Source organism: Schistocerca americana, chromosome 1 (genome assembly GCF_021461395.2).
Source record: "Schistocerca americana isolate TAMUIC-IGC-003095 chromosome 1, iqSchAmer2.1, whole genome shotgun sequence".
NCBI classification, from domain to species: Eukaryota; Metazoa; Arthropoda; class Insecta; order Orthoptera; family Acrididae; genus Schistocerca; species Schistocerca americana.
Window position 1 is genome coordinate 520,884,641 of NC_060119.1, and position 10,395 is coordinate 520,895,035.

Below are 10,395 nucleotides of genomic sequence, written 5' to 3' on the forward strand. Positions count from 1 at the left end.
ATACAGATACGTAGTGTAACGAATTTTGGAATTGGTTTTGTTCATTTGATGACTTTACTAGACGGTACACGAAAGGAAACCAACACCGACAACAATAGTTCAGGTATTCATGCCAACGTCGCAAGGAGAAGATGAGGAAATAGAGAACATATATGCAGATGTTGAAAGGATCATTCAGTACATAGAGGGAGATGAAAATCCATTAGCCATGGGAGACTCGGACGCGGTTGTAGGAGAAGGATGGGAGAAGGGGCTTTTTTGGAGAATATGGTCTTAGCGATAGGAAGGAGAGAGGAGAAAGAGTGAGTTCTGCAATTTGTTTCAGATGGTAATAGCGAATACTCCATTCAAGAATCACAAGAGAAAGAGGTATACTTGAAGAAGGAAAGCAGATACAGGAAGATTCGAATTAGGTTACATCATGGTCCGGCAGAGATTCCGAAATCAGGTTTGGATTGTGAGATATACTCAGGAGCAGATACAGACTGAGACCACAATTTGGTAATCAGGAAGAGTGTGGTGAAGTCTAAGAGACTGATCAGGAAGAATCAGTATACAGAGAAGTGGAATACGGAAGTATTAAGGAACGAAGAGGTACTCTTGAAGTCCTCAGAAGCTATAGATTGTGCGATCAAGAAAAGCTCAGTAGGCAGTTCAGTTATAAAGAAATGGACATCTCTAAATGGGCAATCACAGAAGTTGGAAAGAAAACATATATGCAAAGAAGGTAACTATGAAGAAACGATGGGTAACAGAAAAAATACTTCAGTTGATCGGCGAAAGAAGAAAGTACAAAAATATTCATGGGATTTCAGCATTATAAAAATATATGTCACGTAGGAATGACATAAATAGAAAGCACAGGGAACCTAAGGCAAAATGGCTACATAAAAAATATCAAGAATCGAAAAAGAAATAATTGTCGGGAGGACTGACTCAGCGTATAAAAAATTCAATCAAGCTTCGGCGAAATTAAAAGCAAGGTCGGTAATATTAATGTTCAATGAGAACTTCATTGTTAAATGCAAACAAGAAATTGGATACGTAAAAAGAATCCATTGAAGTCCTCTGTGAGCGGTAGGACTTGTCTGACGACGCGATAGAAGAAAAAACAGAAGTTAAGAGGGATGAGGTAAGGGATCCAGCATTAGAGTTAGAAATTAAAAGAGGTTTTCATGACTTGACATCAAATGAGGCAGAACGGAAAGATACCTTTTCATCAGAATTTATAAAGTCATTTGGGGAAGTGGTAGCAAAACGACTACTCTCACCATAAGACTGTCGATATACCATCAGACATTCGAAAAACACTATCGACAAAATTCTGAAGCTTGAAAGAGCCAACAACTACAAGAATTATCACACAATCAGTTTAACCGTTGATACATCCAAGTTGCTGACTAGGACAGTACACATAAGAATGGAAAAGAAAATTGAGGATGTGTTGGGTGACGATAAGTTTGGTTTTAGGGAAGGTGAAGGCACCAGAGAGGCAGTTCTTACGTTGCGGTTGATAACGAAAGAATGGCTGAAGGAAAATCAAGACATGTTGAGAGGATTTGTCGACTTGGAAAAAGCGTTCGACAATGTAAAATGGTGCAAGATGTTCGAAAATTTTTGGTAATTCATGGTAAGTTCCAATGGGACCAAACTGCTGGGGTCATCGGGTTTAGACACTACTTAATCTAAGTTAAACCAACTTACGCTAAGGACAACACACACACACACACACACACACACACACACACCCATGCCCGAGGGTGGAGTCGAACCTCCAACGGGGGCAGCAGCGCAAACCGTGGCAATGTGCCCTAGACAGAGCGGCTACCCCTAAGCGGGGAAGATGTTCGAAATTCTAAGAAAAATAGAGGTAAGCTGTAGGGGAAGAAGCGTAATGTACCATATGCCCAAGAACCAAGAGGGAATAATAAGACTGGAAGACCAAGAACGAAGTGCTCGAATTAAAAAGCATGTAAGACTGGGACGTAGAGTTTCACCACTACTGTTCAATCTATACAGCGAAGAACCAATGACAGAAAGAAACGAAAACTTCAAGAGCGGTTTTAAAGTTCATGGTGGAAGGTTATCAATAACAAGATTCGCTGATGACACTGCTATGCTGAGTGATTGTGAAGAAGTATCTGTTGAACGGAATGAAAAGTCTAATGAGTACAGCATATCGATTGAGACTAAAGTGTAAAAAGACGGAGGTAATGAAAAGTAGCAGAAATGAGAACAACACCTACTCGACACCAAAGTCGGGGGTCAAGAAGTAGACGAAGTTAACGAATTCTGATACCTGAGCAACAAAATAACTATTATTATCAAACACTGTGTTTAAATTGAGGTAGAAATTTTCGAGAATGTACGTTAGAGCACATTATTCTATGGGTGTGAAACATGGACGGTGGGAAAACAAGGAAATAGGAGAGTCGAAGCATTTTTTGTGTGGTGCTAAGGAAGAGTGTTAAGGATTAGGTGGACTGATAAGATAATAAATAAGGAGGTTCTCCGCAGAATCGATGACGAAAAAAATATGTGGAAAACACTGAGGAGGAGGACAGGATGCTAGGACATTTGTTAAAACACAAGGGTATGACTTTAATGGTTCTAGGGGGAGCTGCAGGGAGTAAGGACAGTAGAGGAAAACAGAGGTTGGAACACAACCAGCAAATAATTGAGGACGTAAGTTGCTTGTGCTACTCTGAGGTGAAAAGTTTGGCACAGGAGAGGAATCTGTGGCATCAAACCAATCAGAAAGAAGGGAGCTAGTAATATTTTCTCCTGCGTCGTTTACATAGATTAGAAACTGCAGAGGGCCTATAAGACATGTTTGGCGATCGCTAGATATCAGTTCTGTCGTACTAGAACTAGTTACCACGAACTGTGACCTTTTTGAAAGGAAATCACGAATTCTGTCTCACAGCGGATGCGATGTACTCCATAGGTATACTATGTATTACAAACCACTTGAGAGGAACAATGACAAACGCTTTCTGGAAATCTAAAAATATCGAATTAGTTTGAAGTCCCCTGTCAATAGTACTCTTTATTTCAATTGAATGAAGAACGTTATTTTGTGAGTCAGTACTGACTACATGCCAAAATATAGTTTTCTTTGCGGTAATTCGCAATGTTCGAGACCAACATATGTTCCAGTGTCACACTGAAAATCGACGTCTGTGATAGAGGTCAGTATTTCAACGGATTACTACTGTTTCTATTCTTGGGTAGTGGAGTGACTGTGCAACTTTCCATTCCTTAGGTACGGATCTTTGCTGAGTTAGCGGGCGTATATGATTGTTAAATATGATGTTATTACATCAGCATCCTTGGAAAACAACCTAACTACTCTACAACTGGGACCAGAAGAATTGCCTTTGTTAAGCGATTTACGTTGCTTCACTACACCGAGTGTATCTACTACGTTACTGACGTTGAGATCTGCTCTTGATTCCAATTCTGGGATATTTACTTAGTATTGTTTGGTGAAGGAATTTCGGATAACCGTGTTTAGTAACTCCGCTTTAGCGGAACTGTCACCGGTAAAATTACCACAGCTATCGTATCGTGAAGGTACTCATTGTGTCTGGGCGCTGGTGTACTTAACGAACGACCACATTTTCTTTGTATTTTCTGACAGATTTCTATGTAGAGTTTCGTTGTGACAACTATCAAAAACATTTCACACTTAAGTTCTCACTGAGTGTTAACTTTTGTGAAACATCACCAATCTCGGACGCATACGCTGAAATAGCTACCTCGAGTACAACTTAGAAAATGGTCAAGTGTAACATTTCCATAGCTTGCCACATATGATGAACGTGAGTTACGCCAAATGATGGAAAGAAAGAGTAGTCCAGTCACGGTCACAATGCGAGCTTATGGAGCAAGAGGGTTTCATTTCACTGACACACGGCAAAAATCTTAAAAGGTTTACTCATATTTTTAAACTGCAGAAATAATGTAAAGAACCACGCGCTCTCTTGAAAAGTTAGCCCACGAATCTGTAACGGCTATGCAAGGTACTTCAATATGACTTACATGATTCACTCTACAGGAAACTACCTTTTAAAATATTACGGGCAACATGGATTTATAGTCAGGTGAATATCGTACATAATTAGCTATTGTGTACATGTAGGATGTAATGCTCTACAAAAATTCGAGACAGAGCAGACAGCATTTGATCTTTATTTGAAATCGACTAATAAAACCTCTGGGGATCTAATGCTCCCTGAAAACTTGTCTCCACTCGAGTCTCTCGTTTTTGGCCCTAGAGAGAAGAAAAAAGCTAAAGGAAGCTGTCAATGGCGCCCTTTGAAGCGCCGGGCGATCGGTGGATCAATTACCCGATCAGCCGCTAAAGGCTGTCGGAGACGAACGATTATAAGGCACCATTATGGCTCGGTTTCGCAGCAGGTTATAAAAGGTTAGCTCCACCCGCTCCTGAGGTGGAGGAACCGTCGGACGGGGAGATACTGGCGAGTCTACTCAATTTGCGAGATATCGATCACTGGGCCGGAGTGACAGGCGTCTGGAGGGCAGCGCGGCGTCGCTCATTACCGGTGAGGTAGGAGGGTGCGCGGCGAGGGTGAGGTATGGGGGTTAGAAGGGGGATGGCAGATGGTATCAGGTGGCTGGTGAGCGCCCGCGGCACTGCCCAAATTGGCCGCATTATCGTGCCGGCATCTTCTGCCTCTGCCGCTGTCGGGACTCAACTCGCGCTGTGGACAGCTCTCAGCCGTCGCTGCCGACTCTGGGGGACTCCCCGCCTGCCACCAGACGGCGATGCGGACAGGTGTGTACTTGCGTCTCGCATCTGCCTGTCGCTGTTTTAATGAACATCCTGCGGCTGAATGGAGCACGTCAATCATCGGACGGAGTATTAATCTGATGAGTGAAAATTTGATATCAGGGACGTTTTTCCCGAGGACCCTTCCGTTCTTTTCTTGCAGGGTAGGGTCGTAACGAGCATTTTATCGAACACGAGCATCGTATCAAGCGCTACAGCTCCAGCACAGCGCAGCTGTAGAAGTAAAGTTACTCAGCGTCACATAGTTCCAAATATAACGTTCGGGAAAGATACTGTTACTCATTCTAACACGCTTCTCAGCATTTGGTAAGATCAACGTGTAGTAATAAAGAAGGCCCATAGGACACCATAATACGCTGTCGAACACGAAAAAATAATTAGCGGTTGGGTTGGGTTGTTTGGGGAGGTCATCGGTCTTATCGGATTAGGGAAGGACGGGGAAGGAAGTCGGCCGTGCCCTTTGAAAGGAACCATCCCTGCATTTGCCTGGAGCGATTTAGGGAAATCACGGAAAACCTAAGTCAGGATGGCCGGACGCGGGATTGATCCGTCGTCCTCCCGAATGCGAGTCCAGTGTCTAACCACTGCCCCACCTCGCTCGATGAAAAATAATTAATGCAGAGAAATGGGATTTGGGGAATACATTTGTCTAGGTAACATACGGAAGTGATTAACATTGTAAGATCATTGGTTTATGTAAGCACAAGATAAGAGATTGCAAATGTGAAATGGTGGTACATTAATAGCCGTTGTAACCACCACAATATCGCATGGAAGCATGCAAAAGTACGTGCATTGTGACGTACAGGTGCCGGATGTCAGTTTTTGAATGGAGTTCCACGCCTATTGCACTTGATCGGTCAGTATAATCACGGTTAGTGCTGGTTGTTCTTATCGTCCGATGAGTAGGCCAAGGAAACATTTCGTTGGGTCACTATGATGCCAACTGCTGCTCAAATTGCAGTACGATGCGGCAGAGTCACGGTTTCCCTTTCGGTAGTCCCAAGTGCCCATCCGAATCCCGGTTTCCTTGGGATCGTACATTCTGGTGACAACCGCTGCTAGCAATCATATGCAGTAACTACAAGCCTGCCACGTATTTCTGCAATATAGCAGAAGGAATTTCTAGCAAATCGTAGCCATATTACACGACCTCGTTCAAACTCAATGGAGTATCGGTAATGCGTATTTGTCATCTTAAAGGTATTCTTCCCTAACATCAGCACACTAAATCCGATGTCAAAGCGCCGCTCTTATGATACCGACATGAAATCTGAATAGATATCACCTTTCAGACGTAGTAACACGGCTACTAACTCTTGTTTGAGTCGCAAAACTCTTTCTTGTTATTGTGATTTTGTTTCCGTTGGTGTATGAGTATTTCATCTCAAAATCTTATGAGTATCGTATCACACACATACATGTATTCTGTCGTATAATAGACAGTTACGGGAGGCGTAGCCAGAGTTTCTGACTCTTGCTTACTTTTAAGGGATTCTGTAAGTCAGGCAGAGATACCGAAACCAGATATTGGATTGTACGGCGTACCGAGGACAAAACAGGGACTCGAATCACAATTTCTTAATGACTGGACTGAAGTTTCTGTGAATCGTTCGGAAGAATTACTGTGTAAAGAAGGGAGGTACTGAAGTACTTAGGAAAGACGAGATGCATTTGAAGTTCTCTATTGTTGTATGCACCGTGATAATGAACACCACAGTAAGCAGCCCAGTTGAAGAGTGATTGTCATCTCTCAAAAGAGGTATCACAGAATTAGAGAGACAAATATTGGTTCAGTGAAGGTAATTGTGAAGCTACCTTGGAAAATAGAAGAAATACTTCAAATGATTGACGAAATAAGGAAGTACACAGAAGTTCAGGGGAAGATAGGAATACTGAAATACAAATAACTTAGAAATAGAATAAATAGGAAGTGCAGGAAATCCAAATAAAAAACGTGGAGATTTAGAGTACAATAGACATTTCGCTCTTAAATGCAGAAGAGAACACACTCAAGTGAAAATAGTACACAGCAAGTGACGGAAGAAGATACCAGAGTAGATATGGAAGATATACTTGATCCAGTATTAGAGTCAGAGTTTAATAGTCTTGGAAGAGTTATAATGAAACAAGGCAGAATGAGTGGATACCAATGGATGGATAACAATCTTTCGAAATTTCTAAAATCGCTGGGGGAGGATACAATCAAAAATGTATTCCAGTTGGTATGTAGAATCTGAGACTGGAAACATCTTATCGTACCAAGAAAAAAAAAAAAAAAGAAAAAGAAGTCATCCACACACAACTGATAATAGTAAGGGGCGAGAAGTGCGATGCCTAAGGCGTAATCAACTTAACGGCTCATGTATTCAAGAAGCTGACAAGAATAATATACAGAAGAATGGAAAAGAAAATTGATGATCTATTACATAATAATCAGTTTGGGAACATTAAGGACACCAGATAGGCAAGTCTGACGTTACAGTTGATAATGGAGGCAAGAATGAAGAGAACTTATAACACATTCATATCATTTGTCAACATAGTAAAAGCATTCGACAATGCACAACTGGTATAAGGTGTTCGAAATTCCGAGAAGAATAGGAGCAAACTAAAGGGAAGATTGAGTAACACAATATGTACAAGAATGAAGTGCGAACACCAAGAACGGAAGACCAATTACGAAGCATATAATTATATGAATATGGTGTCTGTTCTTTTGGACATGTCCGAAAGAACAGACACCATGGATGACCTGCAGCCGCCTAGAACGAAATTAGAATTATGTTAATATCTTCACCTGCTGAGGGGCGTTGATATATATATCAACGGGGACAGGTGAAAATGTGTGCCCCGACTGGGTCGCGAACCCGGGATCTGCTGCGTACATGGCAGACGTTCTATCTACCTGATCCACCGAGGACACATAGGATAGTGCGACTGCAGGGACTATCTCGCGCACGCCGCCCGCGAGGTCTACATTCGTAGTGTCCCACTCAACACACTCATTACTTGTGGAAGACATTCTTACCAGTCCCGTAAGAGTTCGGGGTATGTGTGTGCATCCGCACTGAAGAAGAAGGTCATGCCCAGTATTGCCAGAACTATATACTTATCTGGATACGGTGTCTGTTCTTTCGGACATGTCCGACTATATACGTATATGGATGACCTTCTTCTACTGTGCTGATGCACACATATTCCCCGAACTCTTACGGGACCTGGTAAGAATGTCTTCCACGAGTAACGAGTGTGTTGGGGTGGAGAACTACGAATGTAGCGTGTGGACATACAAGGTGAGAATGTAGACCTCGCGGAAGGCGAGCGCGAGACAGTCCCTGCAGTCGCACTATTCTCTGTGCCCTCAGTGGCTCCGATGGATAGAGCGTCTGCCATGTAAGCAGCAGATGACGGGTTCGAGACCCGGTCGGGGCACACATTTTCACCTGTCCCCGTTGATATATATATCAACGCCCGTCAGCAGCTGAAGGTATTAATATAATTCTAATTACGAAGCACTCTCGATTAAAGAGCATGCAAGGCAGAGATGCAGTCCTTCACCCCTACTGTTCAGTCTACCGTATACAAGAAGAAGCAATGACCGAAATTAAAGAAAGGTTTGAGAGTGGGACAGAAATTCGAATGGAAAAAACATGAGTGATAAAGTTCGCTGATGAAACTGCTATCGTTAATGATAGTGAAGAAGAATTACAGGACTTGCTGAATGGAATGAACAGTCTAATGAGTACAGGACTTGTATTGAAAGCAAACCGACAAAGAAAATGACGAAGAGAAGCAGAAATGAGATTATCGATAACCTTAATATTAAAACTGGAAGTCATGAAGTAGCCGAAGTTAATGAATTCTCCTACGTTGAAAGAAGAATAATCCCTGACGTATGAAGCAAGGAGGACACAAAAATCAAACTAGCACAGGCAAAGACGAAATTTCTGGCCAAAAGGTGCTTCTAGTAAGAAGAATCGGCCTTAATGTGAGGAAGAAATTTCTGGGAATGTACATTTGGAGGACAGCGGCACATCGAAGTGAGTCATGGATAGCGAAAACCGGAAAATAAGAAAATGGAGGCGTTTGAGATGTGATGCTTGTAATGGTAGATTCAGTATTTACTAATTACAGTATTTTAATGTGCGCTCATGTGCGTTTATTTGCATTGGGAATACATGTACCAGCCGCAAGAATGCAACTGAACTGCTAGAAACATTTCTTTCGAAATTATTTTCGATCACTACTATATACACATATCAAAAAAAGTTTTGCATCACACTGGTTCCCAGAACTCCTGAAGATAGACGTTGACTGTGGATAGTGTATCACAGACACAGTCCCTTTAACTGTTCAGAGATGTCACTAAACTCGCCCAAAGATGTAAACAAATCTGCATGAGCAGAGCCTATTAGACGGAAGGGTCCGACAGCCCATCAGTTCCAGTCATTCCACCAGGAAGGAGGTACACGCCTCGTGTTGTCTATAGTTCAGCCATGCCTAGACGGTCAATACCGCGGTTCGATACCGTCCGTATTGTTACTTTGTGCCACGAATGGCTCTTAACAAGGCAAATGTCCAGGTGTCTCGGACTGAACCAAAGCGATGTTGTTGGGACATGGAGGAGATACAGTGAGACAGGAACTGTCGATGACATGCCTCGCTCAAGCCGCCCAAGGGCTACTACTGCAGTGGATGACCGCTACCTACGGATTACGGTCACCATGTTGAATAATGCTTTTCGTGCTGCCACAGGACGTCGTGTTACGACTCAAACTGTGCGCAATAGGCTGCGTGATGCGCAACTTCAGTCCCGACGTTCATTGCGAGATCCATCTTTGCAACCAGGACACCATGCAGCACGGTGTAGATGGGCCCAACAGCATTCCAAATGGACTGCTCAAGATTGGCATCACGTTCTCTTCAGCGATCAGACAATCGTCGGAGACGTGTTTGGAGGCAACTCAGTGGGGCTGGACGCCTTAGACACACTGTCCAGCGAGTGCAGCAAGGTGGAGGTTCCCTGCTGTTTTGGGGTGGCATTATGCGAAGCTGACGTACGCCGCTGGTGGTGATGGAAGGCGCCGTAACTGCTGTATGATACGTGAATGCCAACCTCCGACTGATAGCGCAGCCATATCGGTAGCATATTGGCGAGACATTCGTCTTCATGGACGACAATTCGCGCCCCATTATTGAGCACATCTTGTGAATGACTTCCTTCAGGGCAACGACATTGCTCGACTAGAGTGGCCAGCATGTTCTCCAGACATGACCCCTTTCGAACATGTCTGGTATAGATTGGAAAGGGCTGTTTATGGACGACGTGATCCACCAACCTTTCTGAGGGATCTATGCCTAATTGCCGTTGTGGAGTGGGACAGTGCGGATCAACAGTACCTTGATGAACTTGTGGATAGTATGCCACGACGAATACAGGCTTGCGTCAATACTAGAGGACGTGCTACTGGGTATTAGAGGTACCGGTGTGTACTGTAGTCTGGACCACCGCCTCTGGAGGTCTCGCTGTATAGTGGTACAACATGCAATGTGTGGTTTTCATGAGCAATAAAAAG